Consider the following 9995-nt stretch of genomic DNA (forward strand, 5'->3'; position numbering starts at 1 on the left):
TTCGGGATACAATTAATAGTCACGTGGAAAAATGTAGATTGATTCGGAAGAATCAGCATGGATTTGTTAAAGGAAAATCATGTCTAACTACCTTGCTGGTGTTTTTTGAAGAGGTAACAGAGATGGTTGAGGGCAAGGCTGTTGATGTGTACATGGACTTTCAAAAGGTGTTCGATACAGTGCCACACGACAGACTTGTGAGGAAAGTTATAGGTCATGGAATAAAAGGGACAGTAGCATCATGGATACAAAATTGGCTGAGGGATAGGAAACAGAGTAATGGTTAATGGGTATTTTTCAGGTTGGAAGAAGGTTTATAGTTTGTAGTTCCCCAGGGGCCAGCATTGGGACCCTTGCTTTTCCTGATATATACGAATGATCTAGATCTTGGTTTGCAGGGAACAATTTCAAAGTTTGTGGACAACACAAAACTTGAGAATTGTGAACTGTGAGGACAGTGTCGATCTTCAAAAGCACATTAGTGGAGTGGGCAGATGGAGTTCAATGTGGAGAAGTGTGAGATGATGCACTTTGGTACAAAGAACATGGAGAGACAGCATAAAATAAAGGGTACTGTTAAAATGCTCAGAGCCGGTGCAGACATGATGGGCTGAATGGCCTACACCGAAACGATTCTGTGATTATGTACCCAGTCCACTGTTGTGCCTATATGGCTTTTAAACTGTGTTGAGTTCCCTGAAATCTCAACCTGGAAGTGTGGAAGGATTGACTTGAGTCTGGCAAGATAGATTTGCTGCATCTGATCAGTATCCATTTTAATTTTTGTTTTGCTTTGTGTCCTGCTTGTTGCATTGCGTAGTCCCTTTAAGATTGCTGGGCAGCTATGTACTCGGGACTCTTAGAGGGACCATTGCCTCTGATGTTTTTGGTTGGCAAGTTCTGATAGGTGGGGTGCTCACGTATCACTAGAGTTACATCATTTGGGCAGAGCAAGATCCTCTCCAGCAGAAACCCTGCCAGCGCTGCACCTACTAATGCCAAAATTTAGGATGTCAGCATAATTGGGGAAGTGTTTATTTATAACACAGCGAGTTGTGATTTGCCTGAAAGGGTGGGGGAAGCAGATTCAGTAACTTCCAAATGGGAATTGGATACATTTGCAGGGCTATGGGGGAAGAGCAGGGAGCGTGAGGTCAGTTGGGTAACTGTTTGAAAGAGCTTGTGCGGGCACTATGGGCAGAATGGCCTCTTCCTCTGCTGTATGATTCTGTAATAAAGCAGGCACACCTACTGTTGACAGCTGTGATGGCGAGGGCTTATTTTCAGCAGCAATGGAGAACGTTGCTACCAGGGCTAAATTTATGAGGGCAGATAGGCTTGTCTTCCCTTGTGTATGGAAGATTAAGCAGTGATCTGATTTTGAAATGTTTTAGATAGGGTAAGTGAAGAGAAGCTATTTCTGCTGGTGTAGGGGAGTTCACAACAAGGGGGCATAACCTTGAAAATTCGCGCTTGGCTGCAGGAAGCCTGTTTTGACAGTAAGGGGAGTGGAAATCTAGAAAAGGCTGCTGCTGCTGGACATGCACGCTACACCGCTGTCGACAACAGGAAAGAAAACAGGTAAGTCAAGTCTGTGGATTAACTGAAAATGTCAAGATAGGGATTAATAGATTTTAGTCAGGAAATGGTATTAAGGGTCAGGGGATTGAGGTGGTTTGCGATACAGGTTGACCTTGCTCGAGCTAAGTGGAAGAATGGGCTCTCGACACCGAATTCACATTCTTATGTAACTGACTGCTTTTAGGGAAGAGAAGCCAGGATCCAGCCGCCTTATCCGCGACCCCCACCCCGGCCCATCTGTGGATAAACTCTTCAGCCCAAAAATAGCTGGAACCCTCCCACCGTCTCCCTCCCGCCCCACCCCCAAACCTTGCAAGGTGTTTCAGGCAGGTATATTCCAGGTGCTTACAACCTATTGTCCGAAGACTTTCCTTTTGCGCTCTGATCTTTTTTGTATCTACGTTTAATGTGACCTCTGGTCCTGTTATTCTACCACGCTGGAATGCAGCTTGTTTGCTTCTGTCATTTTTGACAGGGGCAGAGCGCACATGATTGGAGATCTGTATTTTTAAACATGCCCTTTTGCATACCAATGAAACCAGAGCCCAACGTGGATGCCTTTTATTTCCTTGTCGCGCAGCCCTCCCTTTGTATCACCATGGATCCAACTCATGTTGGGTGAGTGGAAATCTACTGGATTTGGTACATACTCGAGGCGAGTGTGCTACCTCAGAGCCATAATTCTCTTTTCCGTAGAATTCCATCAGGGTTCCCACACACCAGTTCAAATCCCACCAACTGTTCATCTGGTTGTGCTGTCCTGTCCAGGCAGGTTTGTTTAATGTTTGGCTCAGTGCTAATCTCAGCCAATTGGTTACGCCATAATGATCCAAGGAATAGGAGGTGAGATCTTTTGCCTTAGGCATGGCCTGGCATTGCTCTGCAGAAGCTCATCTCTACTTGGCCTGCAACCAAGGTCCCATCACCCTGTAGTGTGCCCATCAAGCACAGGTTTGGTTAGGATAGTACCCGTAGAATGGTATGGAAATTTGGCCCATCACCCATGTCAGCTGTTTGAAAGAGCTATCTAATTGGTCTCGCACCCTTGCTCTTTCCCGTGAGGTGTGCAAATGACTTGCCAGTAAACATATAATTCCTTTTTGGCATGTTACTGAATCTGCTGCCACCACCCTTTCCAGATCCAGTTCGCAACAATTTGCTGTGTTTAAAAAAAAATTCTAAACATGTGCCTGATTTATTTGGCAACTTCCTTAATTCTTTGTCCTCTGGTTACTATCCCTTCTCGTTATTCTATCAAAGCCCTTATCCTTCTTTCCACTGAGAACAAGAACCTCATCTTTTCACGTAGATCTTGCTATGTACTGTCGTGCAATACTAGGCCACACACAGCCAGAAGATTACATCTCCCAGCCCTTGGTCCACTGTGGTGTAGCCAATCAGTGGGGGCTAGCACTGAGCCAAAATGATCATAAACAAATCTCCCTAGACAGGACTAAACAGCCACACCCATAGTTGACCGGATTTGAATTGGTGCCCATGAAACCCACCAGCCAAGACCAGCAGTGTTCCAGTTGGCAGAACCTTGGTCTCTTGAGTCAAAAGATTGTGGATTCGCACAGGAGTCCTGTCTGCACTGGTTTTCCCAATGAGCATTATGACCTAGTGCCATTGCTCTGCCTTTTCCCGTACCCCTGCACATTGTTTCTATTCGAATAATCATCTAATGCCTTCTTGAATGCCTCGATTAAACCTGCCTCCACCACACTTCCAGGCAGTGCCTTCCAGACCTGAACCACTCGCTGTGTGAAGAAGTTTTTTCTCACGTCACATTTGCTTCTTTTGAAAATCACTTTACATCTGTGCCCTCACGTTCTTGATCCTTTTAGAAGTGAGAAAAGCTTCTTCCTATCTACTCTGTACAGCCCCCTCATGATCTTGAGCGTCTCTATCAAATCTCCTCTAAGCCGCCTTCTCTCCAAGGAGAACAGTCCCAAACTCTCCAATCTATCTCATCCCTGGAACCATTTAAGCCCCAATCCAAAGCTTAGAGTACAGAACCCTGGTGAGCGCCAATGTACTGAGGGAGTACCACACTGATAAAGGTGCCACTCTTTGGATGAGACATAATAACCAAAGCCCCAGCTGCCCCTCAGGTGAATGTGTAGCATCCAATGGCAATCCTGGCAGAAAATCAGCAGAGTTCTCCTTGGTGTCCTTGCTCAATGTGTAACCTTCAAATAACTATCAAGTTACCTGGCCATTGTCACATTACTGTTTGTGGGGGCTTGCTGTGCACAAATTGGCCGCTGCAATTTCTACATCACAGCCCTTGACTACACTTCAAAAGCACTTGAACGTTGAGCTGTGAAGCACTTTGGGATGTTCTGAGGTTATGAAAGGTGCTGTAGCAATGAAAATCTTTTCTTTACTGCACCTGGTAATCTCAGGTGGTTTCCCATCCAAATACTAAACAGGCCTGACTGTTTAGCTCCTGGGCCCCAGGCAGCAGGAAATCAGTCAGGCTTTCCTTTCTGTCCTGAAGAGTGCAGTTGGAAACTGGGTATGATGGGTGAGGCGAACGTGGGTCCTTGGATCTGCTGCCTTCTGCAGCACAAACAGCCAGCTGTCGCTGCTCAGCACTGCAATGAGACCAAACCAATTTGCAGTCAGTAGGTGAAAGAGCTAGTGTGTCAGTGTACAAACTAGATGACCTGTGCCTTTCAGTTGGCTCACTTTCTGTAAAGTAACAGGGATAACCTTGTCAGGATTCTTTTGCTGGAGAGAGCAAACAAAACATGAATCGCAGCTCCAGACAGCACTCCAGAAGCCCAGGAAATGGAAACTTGGATTCCCCCTTTCTGTGTTTGGGGGCTTTCCTGCCTGTTCAACTGGGGAATAGGGACCAGAGACTTCTGACCTCCACAACGAAAGGGGTCCAAGAGTGAACGGGAGAGGAGGCCCTCGTGTGGACCTTGGCTTTTCCCTCCTGATCTTGGCCAGCCACAGCTTGGGATAAGATAACACGTGCTAACAACTGCCGCCCAGGCTATGCCAGGTAGAGTAAAAGCATGAGCATCAGTATCGTAGACCTCTAGGGAAAGGGGTAGTTTGGTAATCTTGTAGGTGTTGAGAATTTGGAAATTGAGTTCGGGACCAATTTTCAGTCAAAGAGATTAATGGCACTTGCTGTTATAATGAGTAAAATGTCCAGCAACTTGAGAGTAAGAGATACGCTGCGAACTACTATTAGCCACAAATTGTTGGATTATTTATGGCACTGCGTCATTAGCCCCACAAAAAGTGCAGGTCACCTTCAAACGCTGCACAAGTTTCAAGAAGCTGCTGCATTAGTGCATTTATTACCTATTAAACTTGCCACAGAAAATTAGGACTGGTGAATAACTGTGCAAGTACCTTTTTAATTAGATGTGCCCTCAACATCACTAGCCCAGAAAGAGAACAGTTTAAACTGTGGAGTCTCATTCCCATAGATAGTAAATTATTGTTAGAGATTTATATAGGTTGGATTTTTTTTTTCTCACTCTTCCTTATTTGTCTCTTTTTTCTTTTTCTCATAATCCAATCTTTCCCTTGTTCCATTTCACTCTCTCTAGCTGATTGGATTCTAATTCACTCTATTCCATTCTCCATTTTGTCTTTCTCAATTCTTTGATCTCATTAGTTAAACAGATAGACTGTTGGTCCTGTTGTTCACCAATGTCCCGTCACCCTCACTGCTGTTATCAGTACACACCTCCAGCAAAAGGGGGAGCGAAGATAGTCTAACTGAAGGAGCCTTGCTCCAACACATTGTGGGAGAGCATTTTCAAAGGGCTCAGAAATACATAGGTGAGTGCTGCTATGTGTTGGTGTTATGAGGGTAGTGCTTGCTTTCTGCTGCCGTTACTTCCTCTCAACTCTTTATATCTATGAGGATCAATGATTCAGTCTGTGACTTCAGTGGAATGAACAACATCCTGCTGGACAGCTTCTTGTTTGCTTTCCTTCCAGGAAATTATCAGTTGCCTCTGTCATCAGAGAAATCGGATTGTTTCGATGGCTGCAGGTGATCAGTTAAGAAAGAGCTGGAGAACAGAAGCATGCACAAACTTGTTTTGCCCTAGGGACGGTAGTAGTGCAGTGTGGGTGATTATATTACTGTAACAATTCAGAATATGTGGTGTGAAAAGACGGCTTGTTTGTTTTTTGAATTCAGTTTAAAAAAAAACAATGGTCTGCAGACGAAAAGCTGGTATCAGCCAGAGCACAAATGACAGCCATTCACCCTGTTCATCCCACAGCCCTGCAAAATGTTTCATTTTTGAGTTCATAATTTTTGAGCATTGGAATCGTCTTGAAGTCCCAACTGGTTCACTATGTCCTACACAGTCTGGCCTATATGTGACTCCATCTCACACCAGCGTGGCTGACTCTTAAATGCTCACCTTTTATTTATTGGGGGCTGTATATAGACCCCCAAACTGTAGTGGTGATGTTGGGAATGGCATTAAACAGGAAATTAGAGACGCATGCAATAAAGGAACATCTGTAATTATGGGTGACTTTAATTTGCATATAGATTGGGCAAATCAAATTAGTAACAATACCATAGAGGAGGAATTCCTGGAGTGTATACGGGGTGGTTTTCTGGACCAATACGTTGAGGAACGAACTAGAGAACAGGCCATCCTAGACTCGGTATTGCATAATGAGAAAGGAAAAATTTGCAGTCTAGTTGTACGAGTTCCCTTGGGGATGAGCGACCATAATGTGATAGAATTATTCATCAAGATGGAGAATGACGTAGTTGATTTTGAGACTAGGGTCCTGAATCTTAATAGACCACGATGGTATGAGGTGCGAGTTGGCTATGGTGGATTGGGAAATGTTACTTAAAGGGATGATGTGGATAGGCAATGGCAAACATTCAAAGAGCGCAAGGGTAAACTGCAACAATTGTTTGTTCCTGTCTGGCACAAAAGTAAAACAGGAAAGGTGGCCAAACCATTGCTTACAAGGGAAATTAGAGATAGTATTAGATGCAAGGAAGAGGCATACAAGTTAGCCAGATAAAACAACAGACCTGAGGATTGGGAACAGTTTAGAATTCAGCAAAGGAGGACCAAGGGATTGATTAAGAAGGGGAAAATAAAGTACAAGAGTGAGCTTGCGGGAAACATAAAAACTGACTGTAAATGTTTCTATAGGTATGTGGAGAGAAAAAGATTGGTGAAGGTAAATGTAGGTTCCTTATAGTTGGAAACAGGAGAATTTATAATGGGGAACAAAGAAATGGCTGACCAACTAAATACATACTTTCGTTCTGTCTTCACAAAGGAGGACACAAATAACATGCCAGAAATGTTGGGGAACACAGAGTTTAGTAAGAGGGAGGAACTGAGAGAAATTAATATTAGTAGGGAAATGGTGTTGGGAAAATTGATGGGATTGAAGGCCGATAAAACCCCAGGGCCTGATAATCTACATCCCAGACTAGTTAAGGAAGTGGCCTTAGAAATGGTGGATGCATTGGTATTCATTTTCCGAGATTCTATAGACTCTGGAACAGTTCCTACAGATTGGAGGGTAGCTAATGTAACCCCACTATTTAAAAAAGGAGGTAGAGAGAAAATAGGGAAATATAGACCAGTCAGCCTGACTTTGGTAGTGGGAAAAATTCTAGAGTCCATTATAAAAGATTTAATAGCTGAGCACTTGGAAAGCAGTGGCAGGATCATACAGAGTCAGCATGGATTTAAGAAAGGGAAATCATGCTTGATTTTACAAGGATATAACTAGTAGAGTTGATGAGGGGGAGCCAGTGGATGTGGTTTATTTGGACTTTCAGAAGGCTTTCGACAAAGTCCCACATAAGAGATTAGCACGTAAAATTAAAGTGCACGGGATTGGGGAAATTGTATTGAGATGGATAGAAAACTGATCGGCAGACAGAAAACAAAGAGTAGGAATAAACAGGTCTTTTTCCAAATGGCAGGCAGTGACTAGTGGGGTACCGCAGGGACCCCAGCTATTTACAATATATGTTAATGATTTAGATGAGGGAACTAAATGTAATATCTCCAAATTTGCAGAGGCACAAAGCTGGGTGGGAGGGTGAGCTGTGAGGAGGATGCAGAGATGCTTCAGTGTGATTTGGTCAAGCTGAGTGACTGAGCAAATGCATGGCAGATGCAATATAATGTGGATAAATGTGAGGTTATCCACCTCAGTAGCAAAAACATAAAGGCAAATTATTATCTGAATGGCTATAAATTGAGAGAGGAGAATATACAACGAGATCTGGGTGTCCTTGTTCACCAGTCGCTGAAGGTAAGCATGCAGGTACAGCAGGCAGTAAATAAGGCAAATGGTTTGTTGGCCTTCATAACGAGAAGATTCAAGTACAGGAGTAGGGATGTCTTGCTGCAATTATACAGGGCCTTGGTGAGGCCACACCTGGAATATTGTGTGCAGTTTGGACTCCTTATCTGAGGAAGGATGTTCTTGCTCTAGAGGGAGTGCAGTGAAAGTTTACCAGACTGATTCCTGGGATGGTGGGACGGACATATGAGGAGAGATTGATTCGCTGGAGTTTAGAAGAATGAGAGGGGATCTCATAGGAATCTGTAAAATTTTAACAGGACTAGACAGGGTAGATGCAGGAGGAATGTTCCCAATGGTGGGGGAGTCCAGAACCAAGGGTCACAGTCTGAGGATACGGGGTATACCATTTAGGACTGAGATGAGGAGAAATTTCTTCACCCAGAGAGTGGTGAGCCTGTGGAATTCACGGCCACAGAAAGTAGTTGAGGCCAAAACATTGTATGTTTTCAAGAAGGAATTAGATCTTGCTGTTGGGGCAAAAGGGAGAAATTGGGAGCAGGCTATTGAGTTGGATGATCAGCCATGATCATAATGAATGGTGGAGCAAGTTCGAAGGGCTGAATGGCCTACTCCTGCTCCTATTTTCTATGTTTCTATGTGTCTAAGTGGCCAGCAAGTCACTGACAGGTATCACATGTATGCTACTCAGGGGTTAATGAGGGGATAGGCAATAGATACAAGTCATGCCAACAATGCCCTCATCCTGAGAATGAATAAATAAATTAAAACACACACCCCATCAATATTGCCCTCAGGAGGCTGCTCACAAGGGCTCATATTAGATTGGTTTAGATATTGAAACCTGATAATGTGTATTGAGACAATCTTGTCAGAATAACACTGTCTACTGTTCATAGATTTAATATTGTTGTGAGTCTACAGGTTAATGCCTCACCTAAAATATGGCAGCAGGATTATCAATTCTGGTTTAATATATTCCACAAGAACACAAGAAGTAGGAGCAGGAGCAGACCATATTGCCTGTTGTTCCTGCTACCCCATTCAATACGATTGTGGCTAATCTTGGGCTTCATCTCCATTTTCCCGCCCACTCCCCATATCCCTTAATTCTCTGAGACACCAAAAATCTGCCTAACCCACCAGCCTTAAATGTTTTCAACAATGGAGCATCCATAAACCTCTGGGGTGGAGAATTCCAAAGACTCACAACCCTTTGAGTGAAGTAATTTCTCCTCATCTCAGTCAGAAATGATTGGCCCCTTATTCTGAGACTGTATCCCCTTGTGTTTTAGATTCCCCGACCAGTGGAAACAATCTCTTAGCATCTCTCTGATCAAACCACCTCAGAAATTTGTAGGTTTCAATGAGATCGCCTTTCATTCTTTTAAAGAGAATATAAGCTCAATTCTCTTGTCCTTTCATCATAGGACAACCCCCTCATCCCAGGGCCCAATATAGTGAACCCTAAATTGAAGTTTGGTGACTGAGGGAATTTAAGGGTTAATTTTTATCTAAATTCTCGTCTTTCTTTAATTTAGTAATTAACTAAAAGTTGCTATTTGGGGTGGAAGATGATGAGTTTCAGGCAAGCTTTAAAACAGGGTTTATACAGGCTCTCCTTGCAGCTACAATTAGTTAATTAGATAACTGGCTTAAACAGGGGAAGGCCATTTAAGACTGAGATGAGAAGGAATTTCGTCACTCTGAGGGTGGTGAATCTTTGGTATTCTCTGCCTCAGAGAGCTGTGGAAGCTCAGTCATTGAGCATGTTCATACAGAAATTGATAAATTTCTGTATACCAATGATAACAGGGGATATGTGGATAGTGCGGGAAAGTGACATTGAGGTAGATGATCAGCCATGATCTGTTTGTGTGGTGGAGCAGGCTCGATGGGCTGAATAGCCTACTATGGTCTTTTAAGGATGTGTGTGTGTTGACTCAGTGCATAATTGCAGAGAAATTGTACCAGGTTTTGGTAAATCAAGGCTTCATTTAATACTCAGAACATCAATGGCTCATTTTAAGACAAAAACCAATTCTTTGTGGAGAGGAGACTGACAGTGAGTATTGAAGTACCTCCACCTTCCAACAGCTCAGATTAAAATT

General features: G+C 43.5%; 1 long non-coding RNA gene across 1 annotated transcript in view; it reads left to right on the plus strand.

The window, feature by feature from the left end:
• Positions 1-1422: 1422 nt before the first annotated feature.
• LOC121291483 overlaps positions 1423-9995 on the plus strand; it is a 99405-nt gene continuing 90832 nt past the window's right edge. Inside the window, exon 1 of the long non-coding RNA XR_005946012.1 lies at positions 1423-1581. This is a non-coding gene — a long non-coding RNA (uncharacterized LOC121291483). The remainder of the gene's footprint in view (positions 1582-9995) is intronic.

Source organism: Carcharodon carcharias, chromosome 19 (assembly GCF_017639515.1).
Source record: "Carcharodon carcharias isolate sCarCar2 chromosome 19, sCarCar2.pri, whole genome shotgun sequence".
NCBI classification, from domain to species: Eukaryota; Metazoa; Chordata; class Chondrichthyes; order Lamniformes; family Lamnidae; genus Carcharodon; species Carcharodon carcharias.